This window comes from Schistocerca nitens, unplaced genomic scaffold, assembly GCF_023898315.1.
Source record: "Schistocerca nitens isolate TAMUIC-IGC-003100 unplaced genomic scaffold, iqSchNite1.1 HiC_scaffold_460, whole genome shotgun sequence".
Taxonomy (NCBI): Eukaryota; Metazoa; Arthropoda; class Insecta; order Orthoptera; family Acrididae; genus Schistocerca; species Schistocerca nitens.
Genome location: NW_026045993.1, coordinates 265,703 through 282,232, shown reverse-complemented (window position 1 = coordinate 282,232; position 16,530 = coordinate 265,703). Strand labels below are relative to the sequence as shown.

The 16,530-nt window shown below is 45.0% G+C and overlaps 1 non-coding gene across 1 annotated transcript; it reads right to left on the bottom strand.

The window, feature by feature from the left end:
* Positions 1-2,735: 2,735 nt before the first annotated feature.
* On the bottom strand, positions 2,736-2,819 carry Trnas-gga (transfer RNA serine (anticodon GGA)). The gene is given in 2 exon segments: positions 2,736-2,770; positions 2,780-2,819. It is a non-coding gene; the product is annotated as a tRNA-Ser (tRNA).
* Between the last annotated feature and the right edge of the window lie 13,711 nt (positions 2,820-16,530).

The window sequence follows — 16,530 nt, the reverse complement described above, 5'->3', positions numbered from 1 at the left end:
TGGAAGCTTTTTCATTCTCCCACCTCAGTCGCACACTTTGTGGAAAGAGGGTAAAGCAGTCGCTCGTGGAAGATTTTCTGTGGACAGCGGAACTGCTGTGTCTGGATGGACTGAAATGTCACAATGACCTCCTGTGGTTACATGTTTCAGGAATTACTTCATTGCGTCAAGCACAGACTCTCTCTCTCTGACCTACATCACTAACGTTTGCGTGTAAATGTAACAATGAAGCCTGTATAAAGTAACATTACTACAGATGTTCTGCTTGGTAAATGCGAGCTATATTTCAGAGATGCCCACAAGTTTCTTGTCACAGCTTTCAGTGAAGCGAAATGAAACTGCGTGCGGAGATAACAAGGAATCAGCTAACCTGGAAATAAAACTCTGTCACTCTTTCAGACTCATCGCAAAGCTTTAAAAGTTAACTACAACATTTAGACGAGATGGTCAGACAGCTCTCTCGCATCGCCAGTAGTGACGGACGCATTTAACAGCGTCTCTGGTTGGCGAGTGGTGCTTCCGCCGTTATTAACCGATTGCTACCATCACTAACTGGAGATGAGGTCTTAGTTCCCCAGTATGATTCACAAATATGGGTCGGAGTCATTAAATAGGGATGTAAAGCACTCTTTCCTTTACAGCTTCAGTATGTACCTACGTCACACGGTAACGTTTCGTGTGTGACGCGGTGGTGGATGTTCAGCAGGTAGTGAACATAATCTGTCGCAACAAACGGGTGCCATCAGTTTCCTCTCACTAGAACGTAGCTTAATTTCATCTGTTTCCAATGTTGCCTAAGCGTAAAGCGTCCAAATAATGCCTCTTGGCTGAAGTTGGAATGTTTATGTGCAACTACCGGTGTAGGCTAAACGAGAGTCGTTCCTTAGTATGCGTCATTCATTGACATGGTGGCAGTAGCAGATGAGATTCCTTAGAAAACTTTAGTGTATTAATGAGAAAGCAGACAGTAGTTCTGCCGTAGCAGATGTGTTTGCGCTAGGTGGGACACAGCTTTCTGAGATTAAATACATTCACGATTCGCGCCAATTCCTTATACAATCTAGTAGTGTGGTCTGCAGGGTGTCCCAAAACGTACGGTACAAAACCAAACTGCTCTAACTCGACTTGCAATTAACTTAGAGAGAAAAACTTAAGTTTCTCTGACGCACCAATTGTTTCGTCGTTAAAATTTGTTTCTTATGGACTCGTCAGTCTAGAGACATGTAAGTGATGAATGCGTGGTGTAGTTTGTGAAAATGTTTCTGCTTAGAAGAGGGACAGTTTCTCACAGGGACTGCAGCCAGAGGCTGGCGTGGGCGGTGACGTCACACTGGAGTCTCGTGACGTACCGTCAGGTTCTGATACCGTGTAAGGCGGCTCGACTAGAGTTTAAATTTTGTTTATTTACGTAACTGAAAATAGCTACGTTTATGAGGAGACCAGTTATTGTATTCGAACGGAACCGTATAGGGATCCAATACAGCACATTATTCGGACAGATGCTGATCACATTTACATGCAAGATTCTGCCTAAACAGACAGCTCTCCGACCAACTGGGCAGAGCGACAAGAGCCCTACGTTGCGTCCACTTCCTTCCCAAGTTTGTTATCGACGAGCAATCACAGTTTGAAAAAAGAGAAAAATTGTGACTGGCGACCTCGGACACAAAGAATGCTAACTGCTGAGATGGCGTCATTTTCCACAACAGTTACTAACTAGAACTGCACACCGCGCTCAGTTAAAAATAAAACTGTGTCATTTTCACTTAATTTTGGTTCGGTGTGTTAAAGAAAATTACGAACTACTAACAAGTGAGGAGAGGTGTTTCATGAGGAAAACCACAGGCCTGCTACTTTACGTCTGCATCTAAAGTACATTCCGCAAGCCAGCTCACGGTGTATGGCGGAGGGTGGTTTGTGAACCGGTGGCGCCTCCCCCTTTTCCTGTTCCAGACGCGTATGGTTTGCGAGAGGAACGATTGCTGTTGAGCCTCCACAGTTTTATCCTCGTGGCCTTTTCGCGAGATACAACCTAGGAGCAGGTAATGCACTGGTCGGCTCTTCCAGCGATGTACGCTCTCAGAAATTTAACAGCACACCATAAGGTGACGCAGAACGCCTCTCTTGCAGTGTCTGCCACAGGAGTTCGCAGAGCATCCCAGAGACGCTTCCGCGCTTACTAAACGAACCTGTGACGAAACGCGATACTCTTCTCTGGATCTTCTCTGTCTCATCTATCGGTCCTGTCTGACGAGCACTTTTCAAGTATTGGTCTCCGCTCGGAGTGGCCGCGTAGTTAGAAGCGCCATGTCACGGATTGCGCGACCCTCTCGCCGGAGGTTCGAGTCTTTCCTCGAGCATGGGTGTGTGTGTGTGTTGTTCTTTTTGTAAGGTGCTGCCTCTGTTGATGGATGAAATTTCCTGGGGATTCTTCCAATGTACCTCAGTCTGGCATCAGATTTGCCCTGTTTCTACCAGCAGGTTATCGTAGGTCGCTAGAGTAACGAAGGGTATATAGCGACTGGAGAAAAGCGCAGGTCATTCCCGTTTGCAGGAAAGGTCGTGGGGCAGATGCACATAATTGTATACCTATATCGTTTATGTCCATCTGTTGTAGAGTTCAAAAATGGTTCAAATGGCTCTGAGCACTATGGGACTCAACTGCTGTGGTCATAAGTCCCCTAGAACTTAGAACTACTTAAACCTAACTAACCTAAGGACATCACACACATCCATGCCCGAGGCAGGATTCGAACCTGCGACCGTAGCGGTCGTGCGGTTCCAGACTGTAGCGCCTTTAACCGCTCGGCCACTCAGGCCGGCTGTTGTAGAGTTATGGGACATGTTTTGTGCTCAGGCATTGTGAGATTCTTGGATAGCAAAAATCTCCTCTGTAAAAATGAACATGGATTCCGCAGGAAGGGGCCTTTCGAACCTCAGCTCGCCCTGTTGCTCCATGAGACACCGGCGCTCAGGTTCACTGACTGCAGGAAGGCGTCTGACACCGTCCCGGTCTGCCACTGAGTGAACAAATACGAGCTTCGCCAGTTTCAGCCTAGATCTGCCACAGGATACGAGAGTTCCTTACGGAGAGAACAGTACGTACCGAAGAATATCTAGGAGAGAATGTACAGAGCGATCCTACGTGGAGTGACCATATAAACCAATCCGTAGGAAAAGCGGACCCCGATCAGATTCGTAGGGAGAATCTTACAGAAATGTAAGTCGTGGATTACGAGGCGTTTGTGCGACCAGTTCTTCGCTGCCGTTCATGAGTGAGGGACGCTAACCGGGTAGTTCTGGCAGGAGAGGCGGGGAAGATCCAGCGGAGAGCGGGACGGTTTTCTCGGCGCGATGGAAACAACAGACCCCAGCACCAGACGCTGCGAGAGGGCCGTGCTGTGCGTCACGGAGAGGGCCGCCACTGAAACCTCGGGGCAGCTCTTTCCGGAAGAATCGGACGGCATGTCGCTTCCTCCCACACACTCCTCGCGATAGGACGGCGACGAGAAAATGCGAGCCAGTGCAGGGGCTCGCCAGCAGTCGTTGTTCCCGGCGCCATTCGCCGCTGGAGAGGGGGAGGGGGGACAGTGAGTGGTAGGAGGCACCCTCCGACACACACCGCCAGCTCACTTTCGGAGCATGTTGTACATGTAGGTCAGTTTTACGTTCTAATTTAACTCCGTATCGCTACGCACGCATATTCCATGACATTTTACGGAAGTGACCGCTTCCACTGATTGTTCAGTATTTTCGTAATCACACACTAAAGTGTCTCCCAGTGTAATTACTCGCAACACGTCACATTTGTCTGTTTTGAGGGTTAACTGCCACCCGCTGCACCGAGCGTCGCTTCCTTGCGCGCCTTCCTGCGTTCCGCTACAAATTTCACAGCGTACCGACTCGTCTGTGTACATCATTGTACGCGTGAAGCCTCATTGAACTTCCGACTTTGCGTACTACGCCATGTATATACGTATTATGAAAAGTAACGGTCCTATAATATTCGGCTGGGCCGGACGCGAAGGTTCTTTTACGTCTGAAGACTTCTCAAAATCGGTTCAAATAGCTCAGAGCACTATCGGACTTGACATCTGAGGGCATCAGTCCCCTAGAACTACTTAAACCTAACTAACCTAAGGACATCACACACATCCATGCCCGAGGCAGGACTAGAACCTGCGACCGTAGCAGTCGCGCGGTTCCGGACTGAAGCACCTAGAACCGCTCGACCACAGCGGCCGGCCGGGGTTTGCATTTTCTGTCACCAGAGACGCCGCACAGAACACGTTCTGCAACCATAGTTTCAGCACGGGAAGCGGCTATTGTCTTAGCGTTGACTGAGTACAGAGAAATTCGCCGCAATTTATTGTCTCCGTGTGTGGAAACAGTGCAGCACACATCGCCGGCTTCTCCGGCAGCACGACGGCAGTAATACGGTCCCGAAAAAAAAACTAAGAAAACGAGGCGGTGGAGTTTCTCGTCCTCATCTCGATCTGTTACTCAAGTGTAATTCGGCACGGACACGGACAGCGTCTGACGCAAGAATGCCTTTGTGAGCAATCCCGTTCCCAGCTGTAACGGAATTCTCAGCGGCAATTTATAAACACCGCCTGATTTTAATTGTTCGTTAATCTGACGCTGATGAATTGCACACCAGCGAACTCGAAAGAAATGCGATTCCAAACATGATTTGGTGAAGGCTTTTTTCTTTTCTATTGGTAAATCGGGAGACTGTGTTTTCTGTGGGTTAAGGGAGAGAAGACAACGCACTTCCAGTCTCCTTCCGCAGCACTGAAACTTAAAACCGGAAGATTTAAACGAGATGGTCAAATCGCTTCATCGCCTTGTTAGCAAGGCGACCTCAGTTAATAGCGTCTCTGGTTAGGAAACGGAGATCGACAGCGAAAGTTTGCTGCCGTCACTGACTACAGAGGCTTCCTTAGTTCCCAGGGAAAGCAGAGCAGGCGGCGAGAGGTGAACGAGTGAGACGTCGATATATGGTGATATCAAGCGACTTCTCTCTCTCTCGACTCTGTGTATATCTATGCACAAGAGTAACATGATGTTGTCGTGTACGTGGCGGGATGAATAAGCATATGTGTCGGAACAAATAGGTGCTATCAGTTACTTATGAGCAGAAGGCAACGTAGCTTCGTATATGACCAATGTTAGCTGCTAAGTACTGCCTCCAGACGCATGTGTGGATACGTTCCAGAACTGTAATGTTCGATGTTTACATCGAAGCGCTGATCGGAACGAAACAGAAGAGACGTAGTATCCGTCATTCACAGAAATGTTCAGAGTACCAGAGACGCTCTCCTACATAAAGTCAGTGTACTAAACAGAAATTAAAGATTTTAATAGTACGCAGTAGTTGTAGCATAGCAGTTGTCTTTGCTGTAATTGTCCTGTGGTTTTCAAACTTTATATTCACTCCAATTCCTAGTAGTTTTCTACTACGGAGAATTAAAACACGGCGGAGTGTGGACTCTAAATTCCGCATGAGCAACTACTAATCATACATCTCTCCTCTGTCGTCATCAAGTCTAATTGTTAAAGTACGTGGCCAGAAATTGTGATACGTTGCAGGCCTACTTCCCAGAGGCAGAAGCAGCTAGAACGAAAACACTTTGCCAACAGAGGTTGTGCGATTCGCATGCCGAGCAGAAAATAATGCGACGGAAATCTCTACGTTTGACGCTTGTAACCCGCGGTGTTCCAAACGATCGATTACGTGTACCCCAAATTTAAAGGTTTCGAAATCGTCTTAGACCTTGCCTTAGTGACAAGGGTGTAAGGACAAGCTCTGTCAATTGTAGGGCCGGCATATGTGGCGTTGCAGAGTCGGTCGTAATAAACACGACGCGAGGTCCGTGTTATGACGTCACAGTTGTTTATCCCAGAACGAGGCCTGAAGCGAGGTGTTTAGAATTCTAAGTGTAAATTTTCTAAAGTAGGTGACTACATGTTCTTACGCGTTTCCACGGCGGTGAGGTGTCGGGTCAGCTTAAGCTGCAAGTGCTTGCCGACCATCACAAACACACGTGAAACAAAACTCGTTACGATTTAGCCAGTGACGAAAATTTGGAGACTCTCTTTCAAAAGGGAGAATGTCAAGCCAGTTGACTGCACAAGCTATGCAGCAATCCTGTTTCAGAATCCTTGTATGGGTTGAAAGTAGGGATGTACGTCGGTCGTCAGATCTAAGACTCTACGAATGGCGACGATTTTTGACACGACTGAACGTATTCTCTAACTCATTATTAGGATGTCCTGTAGCATAATAGAGCGTGTCACATGTATAGCTGAGGAAATTGCAAGAAAACTATATGCCTCCTGCCACACCGATATTTGGTATTGTCACTGTGGAAGCATTCAACTGAATGAGTCACAGCCCACCATGAAAAGGTATTCATCGAATAAGTAAACGTCTGCTGTCGTCCCACGTAAGAAGAATAGCCATCACAATAACAATGCGAGTTTTGGGGAATTTTCGATAACTCAGTTACTACATGGGTAACATTAAAACAACAAGGAGATCAGTCCAGAATGAGATTTTCGCTCTATAGCGGAGTGTGCGCTGATATGAAACTTCCTGGCAGATTAAAACTGTGTGCAACCATAAAAAACAGATGATGCTGTCAACTTGATTATTATATGTTCACAAGCAGTGGCTAGAGACAACGTATCCGCTAATCCTACTTAGATGATTAAGACTTCGCCTTGACTCCAAAGCAATTTTTCTATCCATTATATATGTCTTCAAAACCATGGAGTGTAAATACGTTCCACCCATTACAGCTGTTCCTATTCCGTACAACGCGTGTCATCAAAGTGAGCATAATAAAACTATCACATGTGTTAATTGGCTAGGATAAAAACATTGTGACGATTTCTACACATTGTTTTCGGGAGATTTTCTCACAGAATCGCCTCCTTCTCAGAAGCGTAGAGCTGGAGGCAGCTGAGACAGAAGGCCATCCACGAATGTGCGGAGTGCGAAACAGGAAGTGGGCGGATGCGTTACAACGGAGAGACTGGCCAGCGACCGTCAGTGTGAGCCACGTGTGGGAGTGGACACGCATCTGGCAACTGGAGCGATACGCGACCTTGTGCTGTGGGTTGATTTTATAAATGTAGTCGCCGCGTCAAATACGGATTCACTCTCATTTCGGTAATGAACTCGTGCACGTGAATATCTTTATCGTTCTCATTTACTTCATAAACCGCCAGTGCTCGCGGGAGAGTTAAAACTGCCAACATTCCGCGGAGCAAACAGCAACAATCAGTCGCTGAGGCAGCGACAAAGCTGTGTCGGTTGCAGGAGACGGAAAGTTAACGGAAAAATAAATTCAACTTTTACATTACTACTATCTGCATTTGCGATTTACATCTAAATGTGCTCATAATCGGTACACGTTAGGTATGCGGATCTGATGCCGCTTTCGCGATGCGGGAACGTAATTTAAGACACAGGGACGTCTTTACTCAAAATGAAGAAAATCACAAGTCCATGTTTAATGTTTGAAGATGTCTTAAAAGATCAAAGTAAATGAAAAATGAGTCAAAAATTAGTCACCACTTAATTAACGTAAGTATGTCGTAGCAAATGACATAATGATAGTCGAATTCTCAAGAGTCCATAGAAACTGCTGGAACGGCAAAATGACGGAATGCGTTGGTAGCAACGTACAACTTTAAAATTAAGTAGACGGTAAGTACGTGAAAGAAAATGCGGTACGTTTAACCATGGTGTTACTATGTAAGATGTAAAATATCCTTCTTGATTACAAAAAGTCCCCTACCGAAGTTGTAAATGTGTAAATGTCGTGCCAAAAGCGTCTGTCACATTATTATGGGGCAACATATGAGCCGCTACAGCATCGGTACTAGTGAAACGAGAGACAATGCACCATTGGTCAGTTCCCAATGCACCGACAATGAAACAAAACTTAGCCCAGTTGCCCTCATTTGTTGTATTTATTTACAGTTTTGACTGAAATGTGGTGAATTTTGCCTCAAGTCCTGCATGTAGGAATCTAATACCTGCTGCAAGTTTCCATTTTTCTTTACTCTGCAGTCAGGATGAACGGTACGACACAGACGAGGACAACACGGAACACAACATTCAGATGAGGAAAATTTCGGAATCCGTTTTTTTCTAACCATGTGGTTATATGTTAAGCATTAATCGGCTTTGCTAGGGTCAACAAACGTCGATGTCCCGAGCTTCATAATTTTTACACGCATGGTCTCTGCAATACAGCTGTCCTTGACGAGGAGAACCTATCAGTCTTTGTGTAATATGAACGGGAGACATAAACAGATAGTGGAGAGCACGGATTCCTGACAGACGCCAGTGAAATCAGTGGAAGACGAGGAAGGAACTGCGGGTAGATGGATGTTCAAAAGTCTCGTGCACGGCCATTGAAGCGTTCATAGCTGATTTGTTACGCGATCAGGATTACGATTGTTGTGGAAAGAAGTGGAAGATGGGCACTGCTGCAAACACATTTCACCAAAAAGCATCAGGCGTTTAGACATTGCGACAAAACTTCTCAGAGAGTGAACACACATCCACACGGCTGTGCACAGAGTCAGGGGGTGTCTTGTCTCCGGCCACTGTTTGCCGTGGCCCTCGCCACTAAGCGAGGGGCTGGCTGTGGTCACAAGCACATTTCCAGGATAGGTATCACAGAGTTTGCGTAATAAGACAGAATAGCTATTGGCCGGTCGGCTTGGAAAGACGGCCCTATGTACTACGTCGTAGCAGTCCTACTATTTGACGTTCACAGGAACGGACTGAGCACCAGATACGCTTCCCTACGTAAGTATATTACTGGGAAATCGGAGATTCGAATACTAGATAAAAATTCTATCATCGCAAATGTACCGCAGATGTGTTTTTCCCGAATTGGGCAGTGACTTCGAGGGAGTATGTAGATGTACACATCCCGCCAACTTGTGGTACAGCTTTGCGATGTCGACTGTTGAAACACGAAGGATAGCACGTTTAATAAGAGAAAATATAAATGACAGATTTAGTTTTCGTGGTCATCAAAAACATTGCGGAATTCTTTTAATATATAGCAAGAATCTGCAACCGAATACGATAGAATTTCCATATGCAAGATGCAGCAGGAATGTTACTGGCATGTGGCCAACAGAGATCACGTGATCCGTTTGTCGAGGCGAACACAAAGCCACGAGGAGCACAAGTTTTGCGCTTGTAGGACGGTGAGGTAAACACGATGGGACAGATATCCGCCGTTTACACGCTTCAAGAAAAGAGGATGGATGTTTTTACAGTACTTAATGTGTCGTTCTAGTGAGAAGCAAAGAGGCCCTCCTCAGGGCTAGCATATGTGGCAGTGCAGAGCCGTTTGTAATGAATGAGACGCGAGTGTGGATGTTATGACGCCACCATAGTGTATCAGCAAGAGACGCTTGTCGTGGTCTTCAGTTAATGAAGTGCTGTCGCAAAGAAACTGCAGAGTTACGCACAAAGTTCTTGACAACACGAGATACAATAATGACGACAACTAATTCTCTTTCTATTAGCATCACGACAATTGTAGCACTCTTTTAATATGTGGCTGGAATATGTAAAGCGCCACAGCACCGCGTCGCAATGGAAGATGCCAAATTAAGGAAAATATCTCAAGCAGTCAGCTAATGAAACACAAGTTTAGGCCAGATTAATTATATGTAAGCGACAGAGTTGCACACGGTTACATAAACACCTCTGAGATAATTTTAGAGTGTACTAAAGCTACAGCCAAACAAAAAGTATGCCCTTGAAACTCCTTAACTACCTAAACCGACGGAACTTTTCGAGTGCTACATGTATTTTCTTAGTGTGGCCAGTAACAGACTAAGCTGTGTCGGTTCTAGAATACACGTAAACCTTCATAGGCAGCATTGTAGGCAAGCAAAATCGTCTCCAATGCTGGTTTGACAGCGGCGAGTTTCCTGCACTATTATTGGTGCATTTGCTTGCCGACGGCCACAAACACATGTGAAAACAGAGAGGGTACTACGAAACGTGAATATGTTTAATGCGAAAAAACAGTTAGCAATAGATTTAAATATTCGCCGTAGTGTCTTGGGAATATTATTTCACTTTACATATATTCAGGTAAAACCGAGGTACTTCTGTTCCGTGAAAAGACAGGCCGCAGAGATGAGAATGTGCAGCAGAAACTTCTACTGACACGTCGGTTATTGTCTTAGCGTTGAGAAGCTGCAGAGGATCTCCAAGACCTGACAACGTTTCAAGCATGATGGAAGCAGCGTCGCAGACGTCGACACCTTCTTTGCCAGCACGGCTGCAGTCGGCTGCTCCGGAAAGAGGCGACGGAGAGATTCGTCCGAACCTTGATTTGTTATTCACGTTTAATACTGCGTCTGTCACAACAATGTCGCCGCTATGCACTCCGGTCCCATTTGTAACGGAATTTTCGGCACAGGTCTGTTTTCACGTCTTTGTAATTGTTCGTTCATGTATGGATGAAGAAACGAAAACCTCTGAAGTAATTACGATGAAGAGTTTACGAAACATTTAGCATTTGAAAGAGAACGATTATGGAAATTACTGTAGCTTGAATAAGTTAGTATCATTTTCAAGCGAAGAATACGATGGGTAGAATCTGTTGGAACGAACGACGACTTTTGCGATTCGCTTTCCACGTCTGCATTCGAGTTTTAACCGCTGTTTCACTGCAATAAAACATTATCACTCCATGTTAACAAACCGGTGCTCGAAGCTCACATAACGTATGTGACTGCCGACATGACAATTAACAAATAAGAAGACGATAATCTTTTATATCTCGTCCACTACTATTGCGAAAATGCTGAAATGTATTTATATGCGGACAGTGTTTAATACAGCACACAATCGTTTGCTGCAGGGAGGTGGAACTGTTATGCAAGCACGACGCCACAAGTGATTAGTGGAAGTCAGTAGCATTTTTCATTGAAGATTACGATGCGTAATTTCGATTCGAGAGAACGATAACTTTTGCGAGTTTGTGTGTGGACGGCCTAACTTTAAATGTGCGCTTATATAGACGAAATGCAGTTACGGGTACCCCACAGACGTTATGTATCGTTTAAAGGTTTACCCGTTTCTAACGCCGAAAAATGTAAAGTTTGACTGGTGGTTGTGCATTTACTCTCATTTTTTCCGTTTTCATTTTCTCCATAAAACCGCCATTATTAGCGAGAAAGTTCTAAACTGCCGATATTGTGGAGCGCCAGCGGTAACAATCACTCCCTGAGACAGCGACAAAGCCCTGTGGGCCGCAGGAGACAGAGAATAAACGGAAACTCAGCTTCTATATTTCTACGATTTGCAAGCGCGATTAAATGCATTCAGAGACAGTGCCGTGTCATAATGGGAGTCCGACGCTGGTTTCCCGATTTTGTGTAACCCGTGGCGGCGTTCGGGTGGCGTGGCGGAACATAGGCGGACATCTCTTCTGGAATTCATCCAGTGACGCATGTGAAGAAAGGCAAACGCAAGCAGTGGTGTCTGAGCGATGTTTTGTCACCCAGCACCGTTACACGTGCCAGACGTCACGTGACAAGGGTGCTGCCCACAATCTCAGGAGCTCCGTACTTATTCTTCGATAAAATGAAAGTCCTTAAAACGGGAGACCGAGCGAGGACGACTCTCCAAACCCTTGTCCGGCCATCCTGATTTAGGTTTTCCGTATTTTCCTGAATCGCTACAGGCAAATGCCGAGATGGTTGCTGTGAAAGGACACGGCCGACTTCCTTCCCCCCTCCTTCGCTAATCCGATGGCACAGATTGCGTCGCTGTTTGGTCCCCTCCCCCCATCCAACTAACTAAAACGGTAAAATAATGGAATGCTGTGGTAGTGTTATTTCCGTTCAAAATATAGTACGAAAACCGGCATCGGTGAGCAGGTTTCGGGAATCGATATGATAGCGTTTACATGACGAACCAGAAGCGGTAGTGGCAGACCGGTTTATGGGAAGCAGATTCGTTAGCCGTATGTAGAGCTGTTAAAGAACGTTTTATGTTTTGTTTGACACAATGAAAGCGATTATTAACATACCGTTTCTTTTTCAAAGTGGAAACACAGAGAAGCAAATGCTGCATTTTTACGTTTAACATTTGTCCTCAGTTCGACATGTATAATTTTCTATAAAAAGATATCAGAATTTCCGTGTCCATGTTATGTACACGGTCCTCGATCGTTGTGTGGCAGAACTGCGTCCGCAGACATACTCTTTTTGGCGCTGTTTATTCCGTTTCAACGTCTTATTCCCTATATCAAAGTGTAACACCGCAAATCGAATACTGCCATCTATCGGCCATCGACAACACTGCGTCTTCTGTAATTTCTTTGGCAGTTAACTTCTGCAACACGGGGCGCCATAAGAAGGCGTCTTTCGATACCGCCGGTTCCGATCGGAATCGCGCCCTTTCAAGAAATAGAAACAGAACATCTGTACATCGAAATCTCTTGTTGTGGGCCACGAGGTAAAGCTGTGGCCTATCTGTATGAAAGAAGATAAAATGAGATACTGTGAGCGGACAAGACTGCGACGACAGAGAATGTCGTATAACGCAGTGAGGAGGCGCGGAATAAATTTCAGACTGTCTTCGTTCTCAGGAAAGCGTTGGTCAGCGCTTTCAAATAGGTAGTAGCATATTAAGACATGAAATAAGTTCATGTTTTGTACTTTTTTTGTACTAGAATCGAAATAAATACATTCTATGTTCCGTCATATTCGAACATATATATATATATATATATATATATATATATATTTTTTTTTTTTTTTTTTTTTTTTTTTTGGAGAGGAAACATTTGATTTCACTGGTAGGTGCAAGTCTAGTCCCTATGAAGTATACTTTTCAAGTACATAAAATAATACGATGCATTATTTTTTATTCAGTTCTTCAGTAAAGAGGCACCACTCGTGGCATGGAGTGACAGGAGTCAGCAGCCGTCAGATGCGACGCTGGAAGAAACGTTATCTGAATGGAGAATGAGCTAAACTAACAACCGGCGGCAGAATTCAGAGAAAGCGGTCGCGAATCAATGTGTTGCGAGCGGCCGACTGTCTGGCGGATCTTGGAACGGAAAGTCTGAACTCCATCAACAGCAGCGGAAGGCAAAGGCCGGGCAAGTTCTGTTACGTAGGAAGAGTATCCAGAAATCTGTGGGCGGCGATATGGCACCGTGTGGACAGATTAAAATCGGCGTAGCTGATCAGTGATTGGGACCCCGTACTGGAATGCATCTTACAACTGGCAGGAGACGCGAAATGATGCTCTGCTTGGAGTTTCGCACATTAATCCGCTAGCTTGAGTAGGAAGGGACTCCAACGTTTCTCTTAATCAGATATACGGATTGACATCTGTCTCATACGTGGAAGATCGCATTTTGCATATAAATTGTAAAGATATGTTTCGCACCTAATACTGCTAAAGATGTACCCGGTAAAAGCGGGCCAAGTTTGAAAGGTACACGTAATTTACTTGACACTTACTGTGTGTAGAAAGAGGAAAGGCGGCAGCTAGCGAATAAGTATCCGACAAAAATTGAATGTAAAATTGTTTATGATCATACTGCTCGTAAAAAAGTATTATACAGCGCGTTTAAATTGAGTGAATTGATGCCGAGAAAATATACTGGAGTTGAAAGGTGAGTAAATATACAAGTGGTCGATAAAGACGATTAAATGATTAGATACAGCGAAACACGCCCCGCTTTGACTACGGAGACAGGGGTGCCATGTGACGTCAGACGTCAGTGTGGGCTGCTGCTACGTCTGTAGACGCGCCTCAGCCGCTGTGGCCGCCGTTAAGATTTCACGGACGACTCAGCTGTCACTACAGCCCTACGATGGCGGACTTCTGTAGCCAAGTCTTTGTATTTTGTGCCTATTTCTCGCTGTTGCCGCCAAAATTGCAGCATTCATACACACTATGCAGTACGTAATTCGGTTCGCCCATCTACTAAATATTCAATTCATAAAGTTAAATATGAATTACATGTAGAGGTAATTGTCGGATCATGCCTGTGTCGGAAAAGGAAATGTTCAGGCTGGAGGAAATGTGTCCCGGATGATTGCACGACAGACGCAAGACTGCCATCTCGTGTGAGCATTTTGCTCATTCGTTAAGAAAAATACGAGTAGTACTAGTAATAGCTTCGTCATGAATTACAGGCTCAGTTACGTGTAGTTCCTAAGAAATAGTGTAATTCAGTAGTGTGTAATATGAAAGTTGGCCAGGACGATAACTTTAGTGGGTTTGTCTGTGGAGGGCGCAAATTAAAACCTGGGTTTGTGTAATTGCTGTTAACTCAATCAGCAGGCCGGTGTGGCCGAGCGGCTCTAAGTCCCATAACGCTCAGACCCATTTTTATTAACTCAATCGCATCACGAAAGTTTTTGTTCAAAATTGTCTTCGCATTAAACTACCAGAAACGTACTGTTTGATTCCTATTTGCCCCGTTCGTTACTTCTTTCTGTTTTCATTCCTTTAAAAGAAGACCAATTACTCCGGAGAAAGTCTGAATACAACTGCCATCATTCCGTGGCGCCTACAGCAACAATCGACCGCTGATGCAGCGACAGAGCTCTTGTGTTTTGCAGGAGACGGAGAACAAACGGAAAGATAAATTCGGCTCCTACATTACTATGATCTGCATTTGCGATTAATGTCTGAATGTGCTTACAATCAGTACAGTGTCACTACGCGAATCTGGTGCTGGTTTCGTGATTTTGTGGATGGTGTGCTGGCTTTCCAGTGACGTGGCGGAATATAGGTGGACAACCTGGCTGGGTCTCATTCAGTGACGTATGTGTAACGAACAAATGAAGTAAATAATTTAAACAGTCCTGTTCGAGGGAGGTTTGCCATCCAGCACCGTTGTACAGGGTGTGGAGAAATAATTTGACCAAAAATGCAGGGCGGAAGGACAGCACGAAACAGAGGAATGTGTGTATGGCAACTAAGAGTCGTAAATGCGTATTTTCAGCGCTACAGAAAAGCAACTGAAATCTGACATACGGAGGTCATTGTTCGAAAAGATAGGTAATTTACAGAAAATGTATAGGTCAACAGAATGTTTGGACTAACCAAGCGTCATGATAAGAACAAGATAAATTTAAACCCTCACTAACACCTGTATCGTATTTGGCTGACGAACCAGATAGTACTTCTTCGCAAATGAGGACAATCAGATGTCCATGCTTCTTGTTTGGATACATGGGCGTATCCAGCGACGGCCAGGGGCTGCGGGCAGCTGCCCCCTAGAAGATATTCGCAGTTTTTCACTGGTTTGCTGTTTTATTTAATAAGAAGTGCCGTATGTTGTCTCGAGTCCTTGTTTCCTGAGACTGGTATGACCTGCCGCCCCCCCCCCCCCCCCCCCCAGTTCAGATCCTGGGTACGCCCTTGTTTGGATATATCTTAAAAGGTCAAAATGAGTGAAAAATGAGCCACCACTTAATTAACATGAGTATGTACAGAAAATGTTGTAACTGATCACCGTTTTCATGCTGGCATAGCGCCTGAAATATTTAACAGCGACCTGCATTTTCTGTACTCAGATTCCTTCATTTGATACTGTCTTTGTGACCCACACTTTTGTCCAAATTGTTTTTCCCCGCCCTGTATATGCGAGACGGTGCGTTACAAATGTTGTTCGAATTCTCTGGAGTCCAGTACACTTTATCTTTGGTAGAAAGTGCCAACAACGGCAAAATGGCGGAATTCGTTGGTAGAGATTTGTAACTTTACAATTCAGTAGACAGTAACTACTTAAAAGGAAATGTGACATGTTTATCGATGCGCTAGGGAAGTAGACGTGACATACGTTTCTTGATTACAAAGAGTGAGTCCTCCAGTAAAGAGTGTCTGCCACGCTGTTATGAGGCAACGTACGAGACCCCACCGAATCGGCATTAATGAGAGCGTGCACCGTTGGTCAGTTGCCGAAGCGATCAAAATTAAACAACACATTTAAATGGGTCGATCACATTGCATTTATCATCGTGAATGAAGACGAAATAAATTTATAGCGTCTATCTACATCTGCATCGACATGATTATTCTGCAATTCACACTTAAGTGCCTGGCAGAGGGTTCATCGAACCATTTTCATACTACTTCTCTACCATTCCACTCTCGAATGGCGCTTGGGATAAAGGAACACCTAAATCTTTCCGTTCGATCTCTGATTTCTCTTATTTTATTATGATGAACATTTCTCCCTACGTAGGTGGGTGTCAACAAAATATTTACGCATTCGGAAGAGAAAGTTGGTGACTGAAATTTCGTAAATAGATCTCGCCACAAAGAAAACCGCCTTCGTTTCAGTGGCTGCCAGTCCAACTCGCGTATCATATCAGTGACACTCTCACCCCTATTGCGCGATAACACGAAACGAGCTGCCCTCCTTTGCACTTTTTGGATGTCCTCCGTCAATCCTACCCGGTAAGGATCCCATACCGTGCAGCAATATTCCAGCAGAGGAC